We start from the raw sequence: 18389 nt of genomic DNA on the forward strand, positions 1-18389 counted from the left end.
GGCTAGTTTTGTTCGTCCCAACACACGAGCAGGCAGTGTAAAAAATGAAGAAAAATATTTCGATTTGGATAGGCCAATAACATAAGTGCAAGGAAGGCAGCCGCCCTGGGTGTAGCCTGCATGGGAGGCAGCGGCGGCAGCACGGGCATGGCATCGATCTTGCGCAAACAGACAATCGCAGCTTGCAAGAGTAGCACGCGCAATGAGCAGGTACATCACATCCCTAATTATATCTAATTCAACTCTTCAATTTCTGGCCAATTGTTAAACCTGACGGTGTTGTAAAACTGCTTGTATGTAGGGAATCTATGAGAATATGAAACCAATTTCTACCTATTTTATAACTCCCCCAATCAATACTGAACTGACTGAATCTGATGAATCTAATCAAGTTTCCGGTGCAAACATCCAAGCTCATGTTGTTCTTGAGCCTGAAGTGTCTAATGAACAGACTGCTAATGAAGGATTTGATGCAAACACTTTACATGCTCCTGGTGATGAACATAAAGTGTCTAATGAGGCATCTAATGCAAGCATTTTGCAAGCTCCCATTGAAGGATTTAGTATCTAATGATGATCTTCTATGTTGAGAGAGACATAGAGATTTGCAGGCATTGATGACAAGCAAATATAGTGCATTTTCATGGCTTGAGGAAACGTCGAGGCCATCTACCAGAAAGTCCCCGTATCATGACGACGTAGCATAAATACTTTTCTAATATGTTGTTTGAAACTATTGGCATACTTGTGCAGGATAGATATATTGATATGAAGTTTGCGCACTTGTTATAGTTGCAATTACACTTCGATATTTTCAGCCAGAGAACGAATAATTCAAGTAGGTACAGACCATGTTTGTAGTCCTTGTACACCATGTTGCATTTTGTGTTTTTTGGTGCTTGCATCATTTAGTGTTTATAATCTGAACTACTTTGGATCATTAGGTGGTTTTCAAAGTGCATGTAGCTTCACATTTCTCAAGTTATGTTGATTTCCGGAGTGCAAGTGCCTTCGTATTTTTTAAGTTAAATGTTCACCCCTGGTAACTTGAATTCGTGGATCCTCCACTGCACACAAATCATACACGAATGCCAGTATGAATTAAATGAAATGCAAGACTTATGCTAGCTCGTTGTTGTCAGGACCCCGATTCCAAGTCACGTCGATCTAGCCGATAACACCTCATATCATTTTGCGGCCTCACGCACGGTATTCCCACGGGTGTCGCCTTACCATGGCCCGGGACCGTTTGCGTCTTTTGGCTCACGTATATGATAGTGTTGCTAGCATCTATATGACAGAGAACCCGGGCCGACATGGCTAGTCGTGAACCCAAAGCGGCACTAACCTATGGGAACAGGCATACATGAATCACATCGAGCATGTCGGTCAGCAGCATGTATATCCGGGCTATAGCACTGGGCTAACAGGACTCCGGGAACCCGGGCTGTAGCAGGCTAGGCAGGACTCCGGATGTTACCGCGTGACATTTCCCTGAAGGGACAGACACAGGAACAAAGTGAAACACATGCCGGCCACTCAAGTGTCCTGAGCAGTAGTCCTAGGCTAACAGGACTCCGGTGAACCGGGCTGTAGCGGACTACTATGGCTCATGGAAGCACAAGACTACATTTCCCCATAAGAGAGGCTGCCAAGGATAAACAACTAGATTGTCGGATCCCACAGATACCAAGCATTTCAATCATACACACAATATGCTCGACATGTGTAAATACAACATGGCATCACAACAAGACTCTACGACTCAAACATTTATTCATTAGGCTCCGAGGAGCGAGATATTACAAACATGGGTCTCATGACGCAACAATCATAGCATACAAATCAAGCACATGCGGAAGCTTAACATGTCTGAGTACAGACGTCTACAAATGAAAAAGGCTAAGAAGCCTGACTATCTACCAGATCCTGCCGAGGGCACAAGATCGTAGCTGAGGTATCAAGCTAAAAGTTGAATTCCACACGGAACTACTAGCGAGACTGACGTCTCTCTGCAAAAACATAGAATAGGCAAACGTGAGTACAAATGTACCCAGCAAGACTTACATCAGAACTAACTACATATGCACCAGTATCAACAAAGGGGGTGGTGGAGTTTAACTGCAGCAAGCTAGCTTTGACTCAATGGCTAATCTGAACTACGACTGCAAGCAACTCTTTTGAGGTGGCGCACACGAGTCCACATGTTCACCATTCAATACACCACTATGGATCCGCTCTCGTCTCCCTACAAGAAGGCCATCCATAGCACTCACACTTATCTTGCGTGTTTTAGAGTATCCACTTTCACTTGTCTATGAACTGTTATAGGCAACCCAGAAGTCCATTACCGTGGACACGGCTATTCGAATAGATGATGTTAACCCTGCAGGGGTGTACTTCTTCACACACGCTCTCACCACTTATCGCCGTTTACACGACATGTACTCGGCAACCTTCAAGCGGAAGCCCAACGAGGGTGTCGGCGACAGCCTACCTAAACACTCAAATCTCTAGTCCAGGTTTATCGCCTATCCAGGTTCCATCCGCAGGGAGTCCGGCCGAGGTTTCCACATACGGCCCCGGACAATGTGTACAGGGTTCCGAGACACCAAACGGGCGCCCGGCATGCCCGGCCACGGTGTATCTACCGCATCATAGCCCACCCCTAGGGTCAGCGCTACGCACGGCCGCCAACACATATCCTATAAACACCAGAAACTAGTTGCAACTCCTGGACAGAGGACAAGGGTGATCAAGAAGCCGAGAGGGTCCATTGGTTTCGGGCCCAATGCGTGGTAGTAACTGTTTCATGGATCACAAACACAGAACTCAGTTCCTAAGGATGGTTTCAATGAGACAACCCACCATGTACTCCTACATGGCCTCTCACCGCTACCTTTACCAAATCGTGTTCACACACTTAGCTCACACACAGTAGCACATGTTCATCACTGTTCCAATTCATCCCCGATGAATCAGACCTGACTCAACTCTAAGCAGTAGCAGGCATGACAAATAAGCATGAATGAGTAGGCACATCAGGGCTCAAACAACTCCTACTCATGCTAGTGGGTTTCATCTATTTACTGTGGCAATGACAGGTCATGCAGAGGAAAGGGGTTCAACTACCGCAACATGTAACAGTTGAATCGTTGTTGTCCTAATGCAGTAAAAGAGAGCAGGAGCGGGAGAGTGGGATTGTATCGAAATGAACAAGGGTGTTTTGCTTGCCTGGCACTTCTGAAGATATTATAGCTCTTCATCAGTACGTCTATCGAGAGGGGACGAATACCGGCAACAGAGAGGGAGGGCACAATCAATGCAATGCAACAATATGATGCATGATCATGACATGGCAATATGCTGTGATTTGGGCTAATGCAATAGAAAGTCATTTTAATTGAAGGGGAATTCAAAACTATATCAATTCCAACTCCAAACCTATTATGAAATTTGCCCTAATCATGTTTCATCCTAAATAGTGAGGTTAACTTGCTCAAACATGCATGAAAATGGTACAGATGGATTTATTGAATTTTTCTGATAATTTTTCATATATAATTTATTTCATTTGGAGTTACGGTTGATTTTCTATGATTTTTAGAAGTTTATACTAATTTCTGGAATTTTCTGAATAAACTTAAATCCAGAAAGTGCTTTGCTGCATCAGCATGACCTCACAGTGACGTCAGCAGGTCAACGGCTCGGTCCAGGTCAAACCTGACGTGTGGGGTCCACACGTCAGTGACACAGTTAACTAACAAGGTTAAATAAATTAAACTAAACCTAATCTAGTTTAGTTAAGGCCTGGGCCCACATGTCAGAGGCTAATTAAACTAACTAAATAAATTAACACTAACCTAGGTTAAGTAGCAGGGCTAGCCCCACGCGTCAATGACCCAGGGTGGTCAAACCCTGGTCAGACGGGGTCAAACCCCCGGTCAAATCGGTCAAACCTGCCAGCGACTAACCACCGGCGAGGTCCGAGACGGCGGCGATGCACGGAATTGCAGCACAGGCCACGGTTCGAGGCGCGGATGGCACCGTTGGGACCTTGATCCTCGTCCGCGTCGGCTGGTGCTAGTGGGCTCGCCGAAGACGACCTAGATCGATGGCGGTGTCCGCTTCTGCGGCGGCCGGAGTTCGGCGAAGGTGGACAACGTGCTACGGTGCACGGGAGGACGAGTGGGTAGGTGTTCTGGGTTCCTGGGAACGCGCTGAGGATGAAAACATGCTCTGGCGCGACGTTTGCGGGCTCTAGCCACGGCGGCGAGCAAGCTTTCGGGCGGGGTGGTGGAGCTAGCTAGGGCACAAATTAGGCAACGATGCATGGGGGAAACGGTGCAGCAGCTCACGCAGTTCTTCTGGTGCTGCTGGTGAGGCAGGGGAGGCACGGGGTCCGGCGAATCGACGGCGGTGATCCACGGGTCCGAAGAGGAAGAAGAGCCCGGAGTCATCGTCACGGAGCTCCTGGCGGTGCCTGGATTGGTGCAGAGGACGCGGGGGTCGAGGCGGAGCTCGTGGCATAGCTGGATGGCGTGGGAAGGGCGATGGCAGCGGTGCGTCCATGGAGGCTTCGGCCATGGCGGGGAACGGGCGAGGGGGAGAGCGAGGGAGGGAGAGATTGATCCATACAGGTCTGGGGGGTGGCGTGGCGCGACGGAAGGCTCAGGGTGCCCCGGGAAAGCAGGAGGTGGCCGGGCGCGCACGTGCGTGCCGCGGGCACACGCCCTCGTGCCTACTGGCACGAGGTTGAAGACAGGGGAGGAGTTGGGCTGGGCTAGCTACAGTGTTGGGCCGCACAACTGGGCTGCAGGTAAGCCAGGTAAGTTTCTCCTTTCTCTATTTTATTTCCTTTTTTATATTTTTCTGCAACTTTGTGGCTTTTCTAAAAATGCTTAGGCACTTTCAAAAATCACTAAACTGCTCATGCCCACTGTTTAGCATATAACCAACATGGAACATTTCAGTTTAGGATTATTTGGACATCTAAAATATTCTATAGCATTTAAATGCCCGAATGCAAATAGAGTATGATTTAATTCAGTGACCCTATGATGTCCTAGAAATATGTGCACCATTTCTGTCAGAGGTTTAAGACCAAGGCAAAGATGATTAACATTTTAGAAGGGCATTTCAGGTTCATTGAAAAAGATTTTAGTAAATCCTAGTTGGATTAATGGGGTGCTGGGGGTTCTGTCATCCCCATTTCAATTTTCTGAGTAAAGTAGACACGATGCAACACCATATGTTAGCACTAGGCATTACCAGAACTTGGGATGTGACAGTTGTACAGGCTCACTGCAGCTTTGCATGCGCTTGGGATGTTCCATGTACAAGTCCATGTTAACACTTGCTTGGATGTGCAGGCCATGTGCTCCTTGCATCCCCCTCTGCATTTTTGACACGGCGAATGGCTGATCAAATAAGAGGAATCGACCTTGCTGTTGTACCACAAGACAAAGACTTACAAGGTTATATGGGTGTGTAGGATGTGTACTAGATCCCGTAGCGCCATCATGCTTCGCTAAAAAATGGATTTGCTTGTTTCAGATGATATCTCCAGAAGAAATAAGAGTTAAAGTTAGAGTTGGATAGGCATGTAAGCTAAGAGAGTAGTGAAAGGATACCCAAACATCGTCGGAACAGTGCACAAGGGAGTGATGTGTGGATACCTAGTTCGGGCCAGCGTTTGGGCATGCTCGCATAGCTAGAGTGCGGGTCACTTCAGAGTCGTTGAGGGTGATGAGCTGGCGTTGGCTGGCCGCGCACGGATGCAGATCTTGAGTGGCAGCGGAGCGCTATGATGCGGAGGACGAGACCGTTGGTGAAGCCCTAGCGGCCTCGGGGGGCGGAGGCGCGATGATGTGCTCGGCGAAGTAGCCCTGATGAGCTGGGAGACGGTGTCGATGAAGCGCACCTGATGCGGTGGAAGTCGGTGTCTTTGAGGCACATCAGTTGCGGCGGCCAACGTTGTCAGTGGACCACCCGGTGCGGTGGACGAGGGCGTAGATGAGGTAGCTCCGGTGCGGTGCTGAAGCGCGACCATCGTCTTCGTCATCGTCTAGCACAGAGGTGTGGAAAGAGAAGAGACGAGGGGCGTTTCGAACTTTGCTTGGTTTGGCGGCGAATTAGGGATTTGAGCAATCTGGGCGCGGAAGGGGACGATGGAGAAGGGAGATTTTGCAGGGCTGGAATTGGGGCCGCCAGATATTTCAATCTGAAATGTGGAAGTGCGAACTTATTTTGTCGTTGTCCTTTTTTTGGGGGGGAGGGGGGAGGGAGGGAGGGGTGGGTGGCTAGGTGCTAAGCGTCCGTCCGACACACGCGACCACCACAACATGACCATGGTCAGCCTGGTGCGCCTACATTTGAGAATGCAAACAAATCTTCTTTCATTTGCAAACTTATCTGTATGTATTACCATGCCCGTGTTTTCCTTGCAATAATTAGTCATTCGAAACGTACTATAAATTAATTAATGAGGAGTTATTTAAAAAAATCGAAACGGTATCCACGCTAACGTGGATTAGAGTGTGTGTCACATAATTAGTTATTTGAATTAGAGTGTGTGTCACATAGCGATTTCCAATTCTAATGTGGATTTCGCATTTCACTGTATCCACGCTACTTTTTAATACAAATTCATATATATATGATGAACACCATGGTAGTGAGAAATCTTTTGGATGGATTCAAATATATGACCTACAAAATAGCACAACAAATCGAGTCAATGTCAACTTTTCAAAACCTAGTAAGGCACAAATTCGAAATAATTACCCATATGCATGGTCCTCAGTTCAAATCTTACAATGTACACCGAATTGAGAAATCGATATTAAGTCTCGTACTATCTACATTCAAATGTTGTTTTTAGCCCCCCCCCTCCGCACACACGCTACATACTTCCTGTATCGGTCAATCTTCCTCTCCTAACAACCTTAGGAAGCTATCGGTTTCCAACACACATCCATTCTTTCTATCCATGTTTCGATCTCTAACTCTCTCAACTACACAACTCCCTTTTTCCACTCTGTTACGAAATGTATTTACCTCACACACCCGCCATTGCACCCCATGTTGAGCTCTCTCTCTCCCTCTCCCTCTCACCCTCTCGCGCTAAATACATGCATTGCCTATCTAGTCCCCCAACCTCTCGTGCGCACGCATGCACGTTGTCTATCTAGGTCACTCCCTCGAGACTGTCTCACTCTTTCTTCCGCATGGCGGGTCACACTCGTTCAATCTCGCTCTCTTTATCTGAGTCTCGTTTAACCTTGTTTTCTTTCACACACAAATGATATATCTCCCTGTTCGGGCCTCGATTGACACACTCTATACTCTCTCACACAGGTTGTCTATCTAGGTCAGTCCATCGAAGCCGCCCCCACTCTTTTGACCTCATGGCGGGCCACACTCGCTCTCTCTCTCTCTCCCTCTCTCTCTCCCTCCCTCTCTCTCTTTGTATGTCTCGACTGACCTCGCTCTTTCTTAGACAAAAAGGATATATCACCATGTTTGAGCCCAATTTGACTTATTCACATTGTATACTCTCTCACGCACATTGTCTATCTAGGTCACTCTCTCCAACATATCTCACTCTTTCGATCGCACGACAACCCTATGTGATCGATTGACCTTGCTTCCTCCCACGCACAGAATATATCTACACGTCTGTGAGTGGATCATCTCTCAAGCTCTATATTACAGCCCTCACCCTTTCCAAAAGCTCAATAGGACAATATTTCTCCAGAGCATATATATTTGTTCAATGAATGTCGGACCACACTCACTTTGTCTCTCTATCTATATGTCTCTCGATTGACCTCGCTTTCTCACGCCGTATCTTCCACACATTGAAGCTACCTCTCCATCCCTCGAAAAGCTGAAGCTATTTACATTGCGAGGGGCATTTATTCCTGTTGGTTTAGATTATATTTTCATAGCATTCGGCCCACGACTACTCGAAACACCGTTGCAACCCCCGCAACACCCCTAGTTGATTTCCCTCTAGCTCGGTCATCGCTCTCTCGCATGTCCTTTCTCGCCTTCAATGTCGCACCATGGTATTATTGCAAAAAACTCTGTTGTTCTCCTTAATTATTATAAATAAGGGCATGTACAATGGTGCTAGCTTAGGAGTGCCACGTAGGATAGATGATGAGGTGGAGGAGAGAGAACTCATAAGAAAAGGCTTGTCTTCTCTTATTTAAGAGAAGACAAGAGGTGATCTCTTAGCACAATATGTCTCACCACATTTTTAGGAATTGCTAGTTATTGAAGATAAGACTAAGAGATGACCCATTGTAGACAAAAAATTGTCATCTCTAAATCACATGCAAGACTTAAGATAAGACTATCTTATCAACCATTGTACATGCCCTAAGCTACAAAACTACACACTGATAGTCCGCTCGGAATGGAACAAATTTCAACCCACAAATTAAAGTGCTACAAACTACACACCGAGGGGCCCACATGTCATGAAACAAATTTGTACCCATATCCAAATTAAAAAATAAAGGATGAGGATCGAACATGCGGCCAGGGCCTTCAAGCCGCACGTCAATAGGCAACATATGTAGAACAACAATGTTTGTTGTACCTCCCTTTGTTCACATAATGTTTTTATATTAACATGGCCTATTTAATTGATAACATGTAATATTATTTTTAGTACTATTCGCCTTCACTTACTGGTGGGTTCCATGTGTGCTCTCTCTATCCTCCCTTCTGCGTTTAGACGCACGGGCAAACACGAAGAACTCGCGGGCGATGTTGTCGTTCACCATATCTGGACGCGTTCACAAGTTACAGCACCAGTTTCACGTGCTAGCACTAGTCAGTGTGTGCGTGCAATGCACGTTAATTTGGAAGTATATTAAGTGCATGCCGATATTAAGTAGGATATTATTTGTGTGTTATTATGTGATTAGCACTATTTTTGGCATGAAATTAACTGCACGCTAAACGTGTTGAGCGATCGACATTGAAGCAGTCTAGGTCGTTGGATGACAAGGAATACATGTGGCTTGATGACGTTTTATATTTAATTTGATACGGCTCTAGCAGAACATTCAATCTATCAAACCATAGATTTCGTTCAGTCTGACTCCGACTTTAAATTATACGACGATCGATCTAAAATAAACGGAAATAATAAACGTTCGGATTTTAAGCATGGCAATCCGAACGTTTTTCATGGCAAATTTAGATTACGCGGCGGTGGCAGGGGCGTCTTGCAGTGGGAAGCGGCTCCTCTGCCGTGCTCTGTGTGTCGTTGGGCCACTGACCGATGGCGACGGCAGCGCCTTGCGCCGTTGTTGGCGTACTCCTGGACGTTGTCCTAGCTTCAAGGAAGGCCAAAATGTTCTGGACTTCGGAGCGAGTCAACTAGCAGGAGGAGGCGACTGGCATTGGTGTAAGGAAGCGGTCGACGGCGGCCATACATCTGCTCTCTTCCTCTCCGATTCTCCTGGCGGGGGACATGCGCTGTCAACGGCGCGGCGGAGGTGCAAGGAAGCGATCGGCGACGGTGCTACAATCTTCTCTCTTCTGCTCCAATCGACTGGCGCAAGGTTGTCAGAATCGCAATTTTGAATCGGATCGGAACCCTGATGGTAGGATCGCAAATCACAGAATCTTCACTATCAGAATCGTAGAAGCGTAGATTCTATGAAGTAAAATCATAGAATCAGAGGGGTTAGTTTGGGTCATAAAGTCATAGAATCGTATAATAGAATCACGATTCTGACAACCTTGGACTGGCGGGAGCAGGCGACTTGCGTTGGTGCAAGGAAGCGGTCGACGGCGGTGCTACAATCTTCTCTCTTCCTCTCCGATTCTCCTGGAAGGGACATGCGCTGTCAACGGCGCGGCGGAGACATTCGTGTGCACGGGCATCGGCACGGGCGTGCACGTTAGTGCACGCGCATGTGCATGTGCTGGCAGGTGCACGGGCACCAGCACGGGCGTGCGCGTTAGTGTACGCGTAGGCGCATGCGCTGGCAGGTGCACGGGCGCGTGAAAGTCGGCGGGAACCTCGTGGAACCCCGTGGCATCAAGCTCGGCGACAATGTGCGGCTCCCAGCCCATCAATGCCGCGGGGATGGGCACTGGCGCACTCGCGGCGACGGGAGCCGGAATGGGAGAGGGGACAGGCGCGACATCTTCCCGCAAGGCCAGTTCAAGATCGTCCCAAAGCTCCTTATGTTCTTGAGACTCCGGCTGGGTGTCTTCCTCAGGAAACTGGAAGACTAATGGCAGACCGTCGTGATGCCGCATGGCGTACGTTTAGGTCAGGCTTGTTGGAGGTAGACGACAGGAAAATCGAATAGGAATAGAGAAGATTGTAGCGATACCAGGTAGTGCGGGGTTGATTTTAAACTGCGGCGCTGGCGACATTAAAAGTGGGAGCAGTTGGGACGAAGGTGGGCGGCAGAGCTTGGTCAAAGGGCTCGCCTCCCGGTGAGCCCGCATAGTGGTCTGCTCGCATGCCTCCCTATCAGCCGGCGCAGCGGTCTGCTCGCACGCCTCCCGTCGACTCACATGGTTGCTTGGACGGCACCTGTCGATGAGAAGTGGGACTCATGGTGGCACGTAAACGCCCACGGTTTCAATAGTGAAAGCGTTCGCCTTAATGTGATAGGTCTTTGTTCCAAAATACCTTGGCTCTTCATTTGTGCAACTTGTCATAAGCAGCTTGTCTCAAATTGAAGAAAAACATTATGAAGTAATATTTGTGCCATATCACGTGACCATGCTCAGTTTCAAGAATTTATGGTCACTTTTGGATTTTCTGAAATTTAAGATCCAGGATTCCAAACAATATCATAACCTACATCATGCAATAAATTTTCAAGACATACATCTATCATGTTGTATTTCTTAAGAAAGGATTTGGTCAAACATTTTGCTTAGTTAGACTTCAGACAAGTTATATATGCAGAGCAAAAGGATAATCCCTCCGTACCAATGCATTTCCTGATATATTAAATCAAGTACTAGGCACGAACAAACGAGCTCAATTCTGTGCTCATCCTGGTGCAGTAGTAGTAGTACTAGGCAATGCAGTTGATGGGTGACCTTGGCGAGCGACGACCGAGGGAATTAAATTGTGCTCGGCACGGTAGGTAACATTGTCTAGTTACTAAAGCATCCCTCCGTTGTTCATCGATAGTCATTATGGACCGGGGACATGAGGGGAATTTCCTAGGGTTGGAATTCTGGCCACCAGATATTTCGACTCGAAACACGGAGGCTCGACTGGTTGGGGTTGCCTAATGTGCATACCACGCACGCCACCAGAAGGACACGGGCCTGTTTTTTTAGGATCAACACGAGCCAAGGTCTGGCTAGTACGCCCTTGGGTCCTACCATTAGAGAATACCAAAGGAACCTTTTAAATTGCCGAACGAATCTATGTTTATTACAATGCCCATATTTTCCTTGCAAATACTAATCTCAACATGGTAATTGATTTATGACGAGTTGTTGAATTAGAGTGAGTTTGTGATATAGTGATCTCAACGTGGATTTCACATTTCATGGTATCCCTGGTAAGTTTTTCAATGCAAATTCAAATTTAAAATATGAACAATACAGAGGTGAGAAAACTTTGTATGTATCAAGCATAGGACCACACACACACACACACACACAGAGACATCCACACACGAACACAACAACAAATCCAATAAGTATAGTGCATCTATTTTTCCAAACCATGCATGTATGCCACGAATTCAAAAATACTCCTTCTGTTCCTAAATATTAGTCTTTTAGATATTTCAACAAGCGACTACATACGGAGCAAAATGAATGAATCTACACTCCAAAATATGTCTATATACATCCATATGTGCCAGTCCACTTGAAATCTCTAAAAAGACTAATATTTAGGAACGAAGGGAGTAAAATGTAAGACATGCATGGTCCTTAATTCAATATTTAAAATGAACATGAAACTGAAACATGAATATTAAGTCTAGTACTACAGTACATGCAAATGTTGTGTTTAATTAGGCGGAGCTATGATTGTCGGGGGTCACCCCTCGACCTTAGATAAAATTCTGAAGCTCTGTTTAGGGTTGTTTAGATTATATTTTTCCCCACCCTCCCAACCACCGATTGGTTGTGCACCCCACCCCTCCTCCCCAGGAGAATATCATGTGCCCCCATACCTTAGATGCTATATGCTGATACGAGTTGCTTGGAGCTTGTAGATCTGAGATATAGCAGCTCACATGATGTTTTAATATTTTTACAGGAAACCATGATGAGTTTGAGAATTGCACACAATTTGTAAAAAAACTACTCAGATGCCCTTGGATCCCATATCCAACGACCTCGAAGCTCGTATCACCGTAGCATCTAAGATGAAGGAGGACATCATATTCTCCTGTATGTAAGAATATCATGTGCTACCACACCATAGATGCTTTGGTGATACAAGCCCTTCGGAGCCGTTGGATTTGTGACCCAACACCTCCTCGGTGGTTTGAATGGTTTTTTGCAGAAAATTCCACAAAGAGTTCAGCCACTGCTTACAAGCACAAAGACTGCTCAGATGCCATTGGATCTCAGATCAAACGACCTCGAAGCTCGTATCACCGTAGCATCCAAGCTGCGAGAGCACCTTATGTTTTCTCGCACGGGAGAATATGAGGTGCTCTCGCACCATAGATTCTATGGTGATACGAGTTCACGGAGATCTAACGGCCCACAGTAGGAGGTTTGAATGTTTTTGCAATATACGGCTGAGAGAGTTTGGGAATTGCGCAGAAAGTACAAGTACTACGCATGTGCCATCTGATCACTGATCATATGACCTAGATGCTCATATCACCTTAGCGGGTAATTAAGCTACGAGGAGAACCTAATATGAGCAACGGGGAGCCGTTGGATCCAAGATGCAGTGGCACACACGAGGCCTGAATGTTTTATTTGCAAAAAAAACCTTTGGAGAGTTTGGAAATTGCGCATAATTACAAAGACTACTCCCAAGCCATTGGATCTCACTTCCAACGGTGTAAAAACTCGTATCACCATAGCATCTACGCTGCGGGGTGGATGTGATATTCTATGCCGCTGTCATTTTTGTTCGTAAACTTGCAAAATATGTGTAACTTGTGATGTTACTTGTCTAACCGCGTAAAGTGTTTGTTCAAAAAAACATCCTACACTGAAATATCGGAACAACACACGGGGGTCCCACTTGTCATTAATCAAATTTGGACCTAAAACTAACAAATCTGAAAGACGAGATTCGAACTGGCAACCTGGACTACAAAGCGTAAGTCGATAGCCTGAAACAACAACGGTTGTTGGCTTTGTCCCATAACTTGATTTTATACAGTATTACGTTGAGTAGAGTAGAGGGAGTGCCTCGTCAACACGTGCATGACCGTTAACTCACTTACTGGCGGGTCCCAGGTCTGTGACCTCTCTCTTCTCTCCATCGTCTAACCTTTGCACGGGCACACACAAAGAGCGGTGCTAGCTTGTCGTGGTGTTATTACAACTAAAAAAATCTTGGAAAATAGACGAATCGCCTAGAACAAGAGACATTGTGGCTGGTCGAGACAGAGCTAACCACACCTATCCTCCGTGCCATGTTAGCATGACGAAGCTGTGTGGCTAGTGGGGTGTTTTTGACCGACTGGCTGGGTCCCGAGGTCGAACCATAGGTACTACGTCTGATACAGTAAATTTCTACAAGCACATTTTTCCTCCGTGCCGAGACATGGGACACCCTACCGCGCGGTTTTGGGGTCCTCCCGGGTGGTGCACGCATATATTCTTGCTGACATGGGATGCCCTACCGCGCGTTTTTGCCGAAGCAAGTAAATGAGTCGTGAAATCACGAAAGACCACTTTTCTCGCCGAGTACATCAGTGAAGCACCGTGGCTAGCTAGTTGGGTAGTTCGACCGATTAGCTAGTCCGCTGCCACATTTGTTTTTTCACCCCTTTTTTATCTACTTGTCGGCAGGTAAATTTAAAATTCCACCACGGCGTTGCTCTGGTGTTTGAGTGCGACAGGATTTTTAATTTTTTCATTGACGGGAGTTGGAGCGGCAGGATTTTAATTTTTTGATTGACGGGACCAGGCGCGGCAGCAATTAGTCATGATGACTCCGCCTGTAAAACCTACTGCTCCCTGATGTGAGAAGTCGTCGACTGGTGTTTTACCATGGTGAAAACCAAAAGATTCCCCGCTCCTCGGTTGGCTCCCTCCGCCTTCCCGTAGATTGCATTGACTTTAAGCCGTTTCACCCCCTGCATCACCATCGCCGTGCGCCTCGAGAAGCAGAGGGACTTCGATGGTGTTTAGGCGCCCTCTGCATGGGCATGTCCATGTCTCGGCGCAACATGACCGTTGGATCAAACTCAGACGGTGCAGATCAGTCACTGTAGCACAAAGCGTGTGGGTGTGTTTGGTTGCATTCTCACCTCAATATACTCCTCTGTCTAGGTGTGTAAGTCACCTTACGAAAACCAAATAATCCCAAAACACTTAGGCACGGTACATTAACTCCCTCCCTGTTTCTTGTTTTGTGACATATCAACCAATAAGAGACGTGGGCTGTGCAAGCTTTCAATGACTTGAGACTAATAAACATGACATGTAGTGGTTAGTTCATTGCATGCAATGCTATTAATTATCAAAAAGACATTATGTTTTCTCGTTTTCCTCTCCGCCTTGGTCGCAGTGCACAACGTAAGATGACTTACACACCTAGACGGAGGGAGTAGTTGTTTCCTCTTCGTGTATTTGTGTTAACCTACTAGTGTGGACTCATGCACCCTCCATGCACTCTGCCAAACACCCAAAAGTGGGTCGAGAATGGAACTTTAGCTCCCATCCCGTGCACCCTTCATACACCCTACACTATTCGTGCTTCATATGGTACATGTTTCGTGGAGTACTGTAGCACCGTACTCTCCGTGCGCTGTAGACCTAGTTCTGTTAACATTGATCTCACCGTTCATTCTCGACTAGACAGTCGAGAAAGCGGCACTATGTTACTACATTACTATTCATAGAGTTGACATGCGCACAACATCATTTATTATCGTCATATCTTACTACACTAGCAACAAGATTATGTAGTACTGACATATGAACCACTGCACATGCCTAGTAGTAGGAGCATTGTGTATATTCAAGTGGCTGCCGTGTTTCGCACTCCTCCATCGAAAGAGTGGAAACGCTTGTTGTAATCATTTTTTTCTTTAGAAAAACAATGGACACGCTCTACCGTGCGGATCCCCCTCCAGCCATGCACTAAATTACTCACTTTCACCGTCGTGTGGGACAGCCAGCATCAGGGTCCACCAGCCATGCACTAAATTACTCCGTAGTAGAGTGAAGGTAGACTACCCAGATCGAAGCACCGCAGTAATGCCAATGAGCCGTCAAATCAAAAAACCCTCTCCTTTCCAGTAGTAAGTTGGACGGATGAAGCAACCATCATTTCACTCTTCTCTCTCAGCTTCCTCTCTACCGAACTCGCTTCTCCCTCATCTTGTTCCTCATTTCTCCAAGAAAACCTCGACCTGCTTCTACCATTGTTCTTCTCTCCCGTCACTCTTCTACGAAGGAAAGGTGAGCGCATCAATGGTGTTGATTCTGGCCAAGTCCCGGTCTTGCGACCCCGAGACTGATCCTATAAATCCCTCTCTTTTCTTCTTTTGGGTTTATGATTATGGTTTCTTTTCTTTTATTTCTATTTGACAGTTTCTTGATGGACATTGGAGCACCGGCCGAAGTGATGTCTATGACTCTCGCCAAAACTGTCGACAGTCATGGTACGAAGAAGTGCAAGCACCTCGCCGAGACTACCGCAGACAAGCTCAAAGCCATCGCCCTGTCCAAGCCCCCTCTTCGGGATCCCTCATTAAGAAAGTCTAGGTAATATCTCTTCTTGACGATCTTTTTCTCGATCTTGATCGTGTTTTTTCATCTAACACGCAGTACTAGTACTAGTAGTACAACTTTCTAGGTGATCTTGCATGTAATTTTTGTGTGACAAATGACAGTTCTAAATTCCTATTTTGACCAAAACATGCGAGAGGTTGACACTGATTTCTTATAGATTACTTTCAACTACTCCCTCTGTCCAAAATTTCTTGTCTTAGATTTGTCTAGATACGAATGTATCTAATACTAAAATGTGACTTGATACATCCGTATCTAGACAAATCTAAGACAAGAATTTTGGGACAGAGGGAGTACTTTATGAACATCAATGCTACCTTTGAAGAGGGTATATTTGCCTCAGTAACTTGTGTTATGGATATTGCAAGTAATCCCTCTGCTCTCATGCCTTTGAAGACATGTTCTAGTGTCTTTGTTCACTCATTTTTGTGCGTATATGTAGTCATATATGGAGTATAATATCGAAAATCATCTTATATTTCTGAACGGAGGTAGTAAAAAAAATATTGTTCTGTTTGAATTAGAACCAGGTCCGCGGTGGAGATGAAGTTCTCAGAGTCATGCCGTGTGAACTGGAAGACCTGAGGATGAGTTCTACTGCTAAATTATCCAGCTGTTCTGTCCTTGTCGCCACGTGTCTTGAACTAGTGTTTTCCTGTAGCATTGTTGTCAGGCGTGTTCTCGAGGCTGTACTTGACCACAACAATTTCCTGGTTGTGCCTTCGATTACGAAGGGTGTGGTTCTTGTAAAGCTTCCCAACAAATCTGATGTGGCCTGTCTTCATGATCGTGTTTATGAGTGGAAAGACCACTCTATTAGGTTCTCCAAGGTTGACGAGATGGTGATGGTGCATGTAGACATCTCTCACAAAGTCCATGGCCTAGTTAGTTATGCGGGGTTCATCCCGTAGGTCGGTGGCAAGAAATAGTCTGCAGAGTTTAATTAGTGCAACTTTGCTTGTCTGTAGTAAGTACTATTGTTCAGTACTTGATTTGTGTTTGTGAACCCTGTATTGTTTATTAGTACTACCGCTTTTGGTGTGTGGTCAGTCCTGAGAACGGTCTATGTTAATGTCTGTCCACTCAATTCAGTATGTATATTTTGAAGTATCCAGATCATCTTTTTTGTGAGGACGGTTTATCAATTATGGTTACACTCCAATATGTGTATGCATTGCAGGGTTTATAGCACCCACCAGGATTTCCAGTCCCATGGATGTTCGGTCCATACAATTTGTCACGACCTTTGGACTGTCCTTCTTGTGGGAGTAGGCGGGGCCCCTACATGCCACCCGTAGTTGGACGATCAATCTTCTGTTTAGTACTTCAACATAGTGATTTCCTGGTAAGCATTCATTCGTGTCACATCAAGTAAATCTTATTGATTTACTGTCTAAATCTTATTGATTTAATGTCATGTTTTCTTTCTTTTCTTGCAATTTTACGATGTAGGTTTTGCCATTTGACATTCATCAAATAATAAATCGTTTGGTTTGCTCTACGATGGCTATTTTTGCAGGTTTCACTTCTTATGTCGTGTCAGTAACGAAGGCACTTTCCATCACTTATATTACTGGAAAAAATTGGATCAGCCTATTGTCTGAGTACAAGTTGAATCCCTATGATGAACTGCAGTTTGGTTTAACAGAAATGCCACAATTAGTCCTTCTCGCGTTTAAAGAAATGAAGAAAAAAACTGGATCACGGTCATGAAGCCTAGTCAAGTTAGAAAGCTGATCATAGCAGACCAGACACGATCGCCGCTGTCTCGCATATCGGTACCACCTTCAGCAACGGATCGAGCACCGGCAGTTGCTCTAGCACTCACAGTGGCAGCAGCTCAGTCTGATCCAGCTGAGGATTGGGCACCGACTGTGTCAGCGGATCAGGCTGATCTACCGGAGGATCGGGCATCGACACCAGCACCTACTCCGACGCCGGCGCCAGCTCTACAAGGAGCACCATCTCCGGCAGCAGGAGCGGCTTCGGCACCTGCACCAACACTTGCACTTGCATCTGCTCCGGCCCATGCAGCCGCAACCGAACGAGAAGTTGCACCGGCAATAGACTGGGCTGCAGTTCGCACTTCATATACCAAAGTCCTTACAAAAACTGACATGCCCACCTTCTTAGTAAGCATTGGCCACCCAAGTGTTTCGTTCTTTTTTCTTTCCATGTTGTTTCGCATGATTCACTGTGTTTATCTAACTGTTTGGGTATGTCTTCTTGTTTGCAAACAGAGAATTGCTAGAGCAACGAGGGAGTCGTTCAACAATCTGGGCGACAGCGGCCAAGTTTCTCTTACCATGCGCAGCCTTGGTGTGAATGAACCTGCTCAATATACCGTAAGTACAAAGGATGGTTGCATGATGATTGATGCTAAAGGATGGTCAAGGTTCAAATCCAAATCATATCTTGCGGTAGGGGATGATCTCAAAATC

Source organism: Triticum urartu, chromosome 2, assembly GCF_003073215.2.
Source record: "Triticum urartu cultivar G1812 chromosome 2, Tu2.1, whole genome shotgun sequence".
Taxonomy (NCBI): Eukaryota; Viridiplantae; Streptophyta; class Magnoliopsida; order Poales; family Poaceae; genus Triticum; species Triticum urartu.